This window comes from Triticum dicoccoides, chromosome 3A (genome assembly GCF_002162155.2).
Source record: "Triticum dicoccoides isolate Atlit2015 ecotype Zavitan chromosome 3A, WEW_v2.0, whole genome shotgun sequence".
NCBI lineage: Eukaryota > Viridiplantae > Streptophyta > Magnoliopsida > Poales > Poaceae > Triticum > Triticum dicoccoides.
Window position 1 is genome coordinate 592,480,217 of NC_041384.1, and position 8,054 is coordinate 592,488,270.

Here is an 8,054-nt window from a genome sequence, read left to right on the forward strand (position 1 = left end):
GCCGCCCGCGCCGCCGCCGAGCACCGCCGCCACCCCACCGCCCAAACCACGCCTCGCCGGAGGTACCACGCCGGATCCCGAGCCGCCGGTTTTTTTAAAACCGTTTAGTTTTTTTAGAAACCCTAGTTCATTTTTTTAGATTGGTTCGCCAGTTTTTCTCGGTTCTTCTATTTAGCGGACGTTTGTCCGTACGTTCGTTTTAACGAACGGTTTTTGCCCATTAGTTACAGTTAACGAACGTTCGTTAGTTAGTCTGTTCGTCAATTTTCTTTTTGTCGGTTTTATCCGCGATTATTTTCGATCGTGATTTCTGATCCGATCTTAGTTTCTGTTTATCTTTTCGCTCGTTAGTCGGAATCAGGCGATTCAAGTGCCTAGATCTTCGTCTCGAGACCCTCTTTCTGTTTAACCAACTTGCACAAGTTTTTGCTACTGTAAAATTAGACCTAGGTCTAGATTAGTAAACGGATCTTGTTTCTTTCGCCGTTTGAGTTTCGTTGCTCCGCTTGATTTGAATCTTTTTGCTAACCGGAGTTCTTAAGTTGAACTTTCTGGTCAACCACTTTTATTTGAGTTTTGCTTGTGCATCTTTGCTTGTTGCTTATGTATGTTATTGTTTGTTTGCGATAGAACACCCGGAGTGCGAAGCGTGTTACTACGAGTCTTTAGCATTCGCGGATTGTTAACAAGGCAAGTAACACATTAATCATACTCTTTCCATACCCGGTTTTTATGCATTAGTTCCAATCCTCAAACATTGCATGATTAGGATGTCATTAACTTGTGGGTTGGGAAGTAGTCGATGAGGTAGAACCTATTGCCCTGTTACATTCAAACCCTTGGGAGTTACTTCGACGCGTTGCTTATATTACTATGCTATGCTATGCTCGTAGACGTGGTTTGGGTTTGAGTGAAATCCATGACAGATGTGAGATTAGTTAAGTAATGGTTCAACTTAAGGTGGCAACTTAAATAAACATCTGGGTGGATTGAGGCACCTGGGGAACCCAGTGTTGTCTATTTTTTTGGAAATCCCGGGGTACCCGTGTGATCTTCCTATGGACCGCCACCCAGGCTCAAAGGGAACTGAGATGATTCATGCTAGAAACTTCCGTGTGCAGCCACAAGCTATTATGGGCTGTAGCATAGCTGAGTAAGTTACGTGAAGCTCTTGAAGAGGTAGATCAACAGGTAGTGGGTTTTGTAGGTTTGGTATGGTCTACCCGGAGTAGAGAGTTAACGTTTCTGAAAGATTGTGTCTCGGTCATCCGTTTCTCAAACACCATGCAGTGCGAGAAATCCAACGGAGGCGATTGAGTCTTGTGGGGAAAAGTGCTCAAACCTCTGTAGAGTGTACAATCTAATCATGGTTAGCCATGTCCCCGGTTATGGACAATCTTGAGTATCTAGTACTTGAGTTATCACATGTATCTCACCACTCTTAATTAATATTGTTGGGTTGTTAACTACTTTAATTTGGGATTGAGTTGGGGTTACCTTCTTAATGTTGTTCAACCACCATGATAGTTAAATAAAATCTATTCCTTTGTTGTAGGGAAAAATTGGCTTTTCGCAAAACTATAACCGTAGAGCTTTCCACCAGCCAAATATGCATATAGTGATAGCATTATTCTGTTCTTGCTCTAGTGTGTTACTTTGCCATCATATTCCATGTGCTGACCCGTTCTCGGGCTGCAACGTATTATGTTGCAGACTTTTCAAACGAAGAGTAAGGTTCGTTAGGTCGTTGCCGTGCAGCTCAGCTATGCCGTTGGAGTTGATGGACTCACTTTATCTTCCAAGCCTTCCGCTGTTATCGCATTAGATGGCCTTAAGCCATATTATTGTAATAAGTTCTCTTTGGAGACATTCGATGTAATAAGTGTGTGATTGCTACTCTGCTATAAATCCTCGAGTACTGTGTGTGTCAGCATTACCGATCCAGGGATGACACTGAAGCACAGAGACTTGGCCATCTGAGGTCGGGTCGCTACAAGATGGTATCAGAGCACATGTTGAGTGTAGGACACGACCACTAAGATAAACCATAGGTCACTCTTCTCTACTCATTTCTAACTCCTCTCCATTTTCTACTCCTTAGGATGACGGAGATGAAGAACAAGTTCGCACAACCGGATGAAGACACACCTTTTGGACGTAACTTGAAGGAAGTCACTAGGTACTTGAACATTGGAATACCAAGCTTCACCGGGACGTACAACGCCACCATACCAGAAGAGGAGCGCTGGATGATTCAAGTACGAGTTCCAGGAAGGACCTTCTCGCCAACTTCCAAACCATAGAATTTTCCTTCGACGCACCAACCTGGAGTTTAGGAAAGAGAATGCCAGCCTACATTACCATGGGACGCATTGGAGAAGTCTACAACAGGGAACTCAAGGACACTATCTACCAAATATGTGGGCGCCGAGATGAGCAATGGGAAGTAATCAGCACCAGGAAGGATAGATCCATTGCAGCTTTCATCCAGGAGTTAAACCAGCACATTCGACGTCAGGAGAACCAGATGTGCGCAGACATGATGGCCTTGAAGAAGGCAAAGACTAGGATCATCGAGATGGAGGAAGAACTCAAGTTTACACGCGATGGATATGAGGAGGAAATCAAGACACTACTCGAGAAGAATGACGTCCTAGTTAAGAAGATCGAAGTATTCATGGGAGACCCATACCAAAAGAAGACGACGGTTCCACTTGCCCGGACAACTACATCATCGTCAACGACACCGATTCCGATCCTAGTGATGATGACTTTGAAGACGAAGCTGGAGCAGACATCATGGAGTCTTCCACCGATCAAAATTTCTAGATGGCCACCATATATTATTGGTATACCCCCATGTAATCAGTAGTAGTTGAGCACTTTTGCGATAGTTCTAGACCGCCTATATGCCCTTGCTTGATTGATTGAGTGAAATGATTGTGTTTGTCTCATGTGCATATGGGTAGTGCCTTCTCATTAGACCTCATTCTATTCTAATCTCTTCCATCTAAACCCATTAGATGCCTTCGAGACGTGACCTTGTTTTTGCTTTCCCACCGGAGCTCACTCAATTGATCCAGCAACAGAATACCTTGATGCAATTGCTAGTTCAGAACTAGGGCAACAACAACAACAACAACAACCCGCCGCCAGTGGATAACCTAGCCCGTTTTCTAAGGTTATAGCCGCCGGTGTTTTCCAGTAGCACCGAGCCTATAGTTGCTGATGATTGGCTACGCCGTATTGAAAGGGAGTTGACCACTGCAGGTTGCACAGATGCTGAGAAGGTGTGCTTTGCCGCACATCAGTTGGATGGACCAGCAGCCTCATGGTGGGAGAATTACACGGCTACTTTTCTTGTAGCCAATGTCACTTGGGACCAGTTTCAGCAAGCTTTCCGCACAGCCCATGTCTCAACTGGAGCCATGCAGATGAAGAAGCGGGAGTTCCGCAACTTACGCCAGGGGAACAGTACTGTTGCTCAGTACGTGGATGAGTTTAGCAAGTTATCTCGCTATGCCCCTGATGATGTGGCCACAGATGCCGCGAAGCAGGAGAAGTTTATGGAAGGGCTAAATGATGAGATGAGCATGCAATTGATGGTAGAAACCTTCAACAACTACTAGGAGTTGGTAGATAAGGCTCTTATGATTGAAGGGAAGCAGCAGCAGATTGAGAGCCGTAAGAGGAAGTACGGACAAGGGAAGTATAACTCAGGAGCTCAGCAGAAGCCTCGCCTAACCACGAACTCGGGAGGACTTGTTCATAACCATGGAGGTCACAACCACACTGGAGGAGGATCGCATAATCACAATGGTGGTAAGAATGGAAATGGGAACGGAGCTAACCACAATCAGAACCGCTCCAACCCAGCCACACCCGCCAAAAGAGACCTAAGTCAAGTTACTTGCTTTAAGTGCGGGAAGACATGGCACTATGCCAATGATTGCCCTGAAGGAAGGAATGGAAACGAAAATGGGAGCGTTGGGAAGAATCCTAATCCATTCAACAAAGGACAAGTTAACCACGTTGACGTGGAGGAGGTTGAAGAGCAGCCGGACGCGGTAATAGGTAAGTTTTTGGTTAAGTCATTTACCGCTCTTGTTCTTTTCGATACTGGTGCATCGCATTCATACATATCAAGGGGATTCATGGATAAGTTTAAACTACCAACCCAAACCCTTAGGACCCCTCTCCTAGTGAGTTCACCCGGAGCAGAGTACATGGCCAGCCGATGGTGCGACCAAATACCCCTAACCATTGGCACACATGTTTTTCCGTCCGACCTAATTATATCGGGGTCACAAGGATTGGATGTGATATTAGGTATGGACTGGATGTCAAAGTATGGAGGAAGTACTGACTGTGCTAGTAAGTCGATCTATCTCACCACCCCGGAGGGAAAAAGGATTAAGTATGTATCTAGACATGTGCCTAGGAGGAACCAAGTGAATGCCCTCACGAGAGTTGTTCAGGAGGAAGTGCCTGTAGTGCAGGATTACCCGGATGTTTTTCCAGAGGAGTTACTAGGCATGCCACCAGATAGAGACATTGAGTTTTTGATAGAGCTATTGCCAGGTACATGGCCAATATCCAAGAGACCCTATCGGATGCCCGCAAATGATCTGGAGGAAATTAAGAAACAGATCAAGGAGTTATTGGAGAAAGGTTACATTCGAAGAAGTTCATCACCCTGGGGATCCCCAGTGCTTTTGGTTGAGAAGAAGGATAAATCCCTAAGGATGGTTGTTGATTATCGAGCTTTGAATGAAGTGACAATTTATAACGCCCTCGATGCGGCTATATCTCCCATGTGTCGAAGCACGACTTAGAGGCATAACCACATTGAAAGCAATGTCGCAAGTGAGGTAATCTTCACACAACCCATGTAATAAAATAGGGGAAGAAGTTACATAGTTGGCATACAATTGCCACTTCACACAATTACAGGAATAAAGCATTATATCATCCAAATACAATCAGGGCCCGACTACGGAGCCAAAATAAAAGAAGAACCCCAAAAGTGACAAAGGTCCCCGATCGACCCCAACTGGGCTCCACTACTAATCAACTAGAACAAAACAACACAAAGGACAAGATCTTCATCGAGCTCCTCCTGAGCTTGGTTGCGTCATCTGCATGGACTCATCGGCACCTGCAAGCTGGTTTTGGAAGTATCTGTGAGCCACAGGGACTCAGCAATCTCGCACCCTCGCGATCAAGACTATTTAAGCTTATGGGTAAGGTAAAGGTATGAGGTGGAGCTGCAGCAAGCGACTATCATATATGGTGGCTAACATATGCAAATAAGAGCGAGAAGAGAAGGCAAAGCACGGTCGATAAAAGCATGTCAAGAAGTGATCCTAAACAACCTACGTCAAACATAACTCCAACACCGTGTTCACTTCCCGGACTCCGCCGGAAAGAGACCATCACGGTAACACACGCTGTTGATACATTTTAATTAAGGTCAACTTTAGGTTTTCTACAACCGGACATTAACAAATTCCCATCTGCCCATAACCGCGGGCACGGCTTTCGAAAGTTCAAATCCCTGCAGGGGTGTCCCAACTTAGCCCATGACAAGCTCTCACGGTCAACGAAGGAATAGACCTCCTCCCGAGACATTCCGATCAGACTCGGTATCCCGGTTCTTCAAGACATCCTCGACAATGGTAAAACAAGTCCAGCAAGACCGCCCGATGCGCCGACATCCTGATAGGAGCTGCACATATCTCGTTCTCAGGGCAACACCGAATGAACACTACGTACAGCTAAAACCAGCCCTCAAGTTTCCCCGAGGTGGCGCCGCAAGTGTCTCTAGTTTGGACCAACAGTTAGACAAGCACTGGCCCGGGGGGGGGGGGTTTAAAATAAAGATGACCCTCGGGATGCGCGACTCCCAAGGGAAAAAGGCTAGGTGGCGAATGGTAAAACCAAGGTTGGGCCTTGCTGGAGGAGTTTTATTCAAAGCGAACTGTCAAGGGGTTCCCATTATAACCCAATCGCGTAAGGAACGCAAAATCTGGGAACATAACACCGATATGACGGAAACTAGGGTGGCAAGAGTGGAACAAACCACCAGGCAAAAGGCCGAGCCTTCCACCCTTTACCAAGTATATAGATGCATTAATTAAATAAGATATATAGTGATATCCCAACAAGTAAACAAATTCCAACAGGGAACAACATCTCCATGTTCCAACAAGGAACAAACTTCAATCTTCACATGCAACTAACAACGCTATAAGAGGGGCTGAGCAAAGTGGTAACATAGCCAAACAACGGTTTGCTAGGACAAGGTGGGTTAGAGGCTTGGTTCAACAATATGGGAGACATGATAAGAAAGTGGTAGGTATCGCAGCATAGGCATAGCAAAAGAGCGAGCAACTAGCGAGCAAAGATAGAAGTGATTTCAAGGGTATGATCATCTTGCCTGAGATCCCGCAAGGAAGAAGAACGAGTCCATGAAGAAGACAAACGGAACATAGACGAACGGGTCCTCACAACACGACGTTATCGGAACCAACCCGAAAAAGCAAACACCGGAAAAGAAGCACACAACATAGTAAACAACCAACACATGAACATGGTATGATATGCGGTATGCGATGCATATGCATGATTTGACAAGGAATGCATGAACCTGGACTCAACTTGGGAATCCAAGTGTGCCACTGGAAAGATGAGATGAAATCGCTTGAAAACGATATAAAGAACGCCGGAATCGGAGTTACGGTTTGGAAATGGCAAGCGATTCAAAAATGACACCGGTCTGCGATTTACAGCAAGTAGCCATCCAAATGCAATGAGATGAACATGCTACAGCACCCAAACATGACAACAAAATACATGGCAGGGAAGCATTCATGATGCTTAACAAAAGTCTAGCACTGAGCTACGGCCAATTCATCCATTAACAGGTTCAAACAAGCATGGCAAAAATGCATATGACAAACAGATCTCAGACTTAGTGAAATTAACACTTGTCTGGAATTTAAGATCAGGTAGCCCTCTTCGGAGCAACAAAACTACATGCTACAGGACCTGAACATGGCAAAGTAAAGCATGGCATGGAGCTACTCAAAGAGCTTAACAAAAGTCCCTTAGTGATCTTGAGCCAAAAGGGATCAGAAAATACAATAGCAAGCATGTGAACATAGAAAAAACATAATCAGTTTTCAGACTTAGTGAAAACTGGCACATGCTGAAAACAGATATCAAGTAGGCATGTTTACGAGCTCGATGCACTCACTACGGAGCAAGTCATGATAAGCTAAGCATCCACCCATCAAGAACACACAAAATGCAAGCTAGACATGGCAAGAACAATAGCATAGCATGCACGGATCAACTACAACATCATCGGCAAAATTGCAAACAAGTTGACAATCTGCCCAGATTCACAAAGTAGCAAAAGTAGAGCTCGATTGACTCAAGCTAGGGTGCTCCATAATTGCAAACAAAGGCATGGATGGATAGAGCACTACAAGATTAACAAAACATCCTTACTGATCATCCTCAAAAGGGGCACGGATCACTAGGAAACAACATGAACATATGGCCATATGAGATAAACAGCTCAAGGACTTGGTGGAAATGCTAAGTCCTTGAAAACAGAATTACCAAGTGCACCACTTTGCAAGCTGGTGCTAGTCACCACACACATCACAAAAATACATGGGATGCACCTCTGGAAAGATGGCAAACCCCTTAACAAAACATATGTAGAACTCATGGGCATATCATGCACACAATAATCATGGCAAAAATGACAAATAGCTAAATGGAGCAGCAGATCTGACAATTATCTCAAGTAGCACTCTTCTAACAGCATTTCGGGCATCAAGATGAACTCCAATGAAAATGATGCAATGGAATGATATGATGTACTCTCTGAGATGAACATTTTGATATGCTATATGCATGAATCGGAGCTATGGATGCAAAGTTACGATGCGATGAACATGTGCAAATGGATCTGGGAATTTCGGGGACTTGGTGAAATTATACCTCCACGAAAAAGTCAACGCGGGACGGAGCGGTTCCGG

At 44.9% G+C, this 8,054-nt stretch overlaps 1 long non-coding RNA gene across 1 annotated transcript in view; it reads left to right on the top strand.

Annotated features, from left to right (window-relative positions):
• LOC119272238 overlaps positions 1-7,807 on the top strand; it is a 10,735-nt gene extending 2,928 nt beyond the window's left edge. The window contains exons 2-3 of the long non-coding RNA XR_005134721.1: positions 176-180; positions 7,796-7,807. This is a non-coding gene — a long non-coding RNA (uncharacterized LOC119272238). The remainder of the gene's footprint in view (positions 1-175; positions 181-7,795) is intronic.
• Positions 7,808-8,054: the final 247 nt, after the last annotated feature.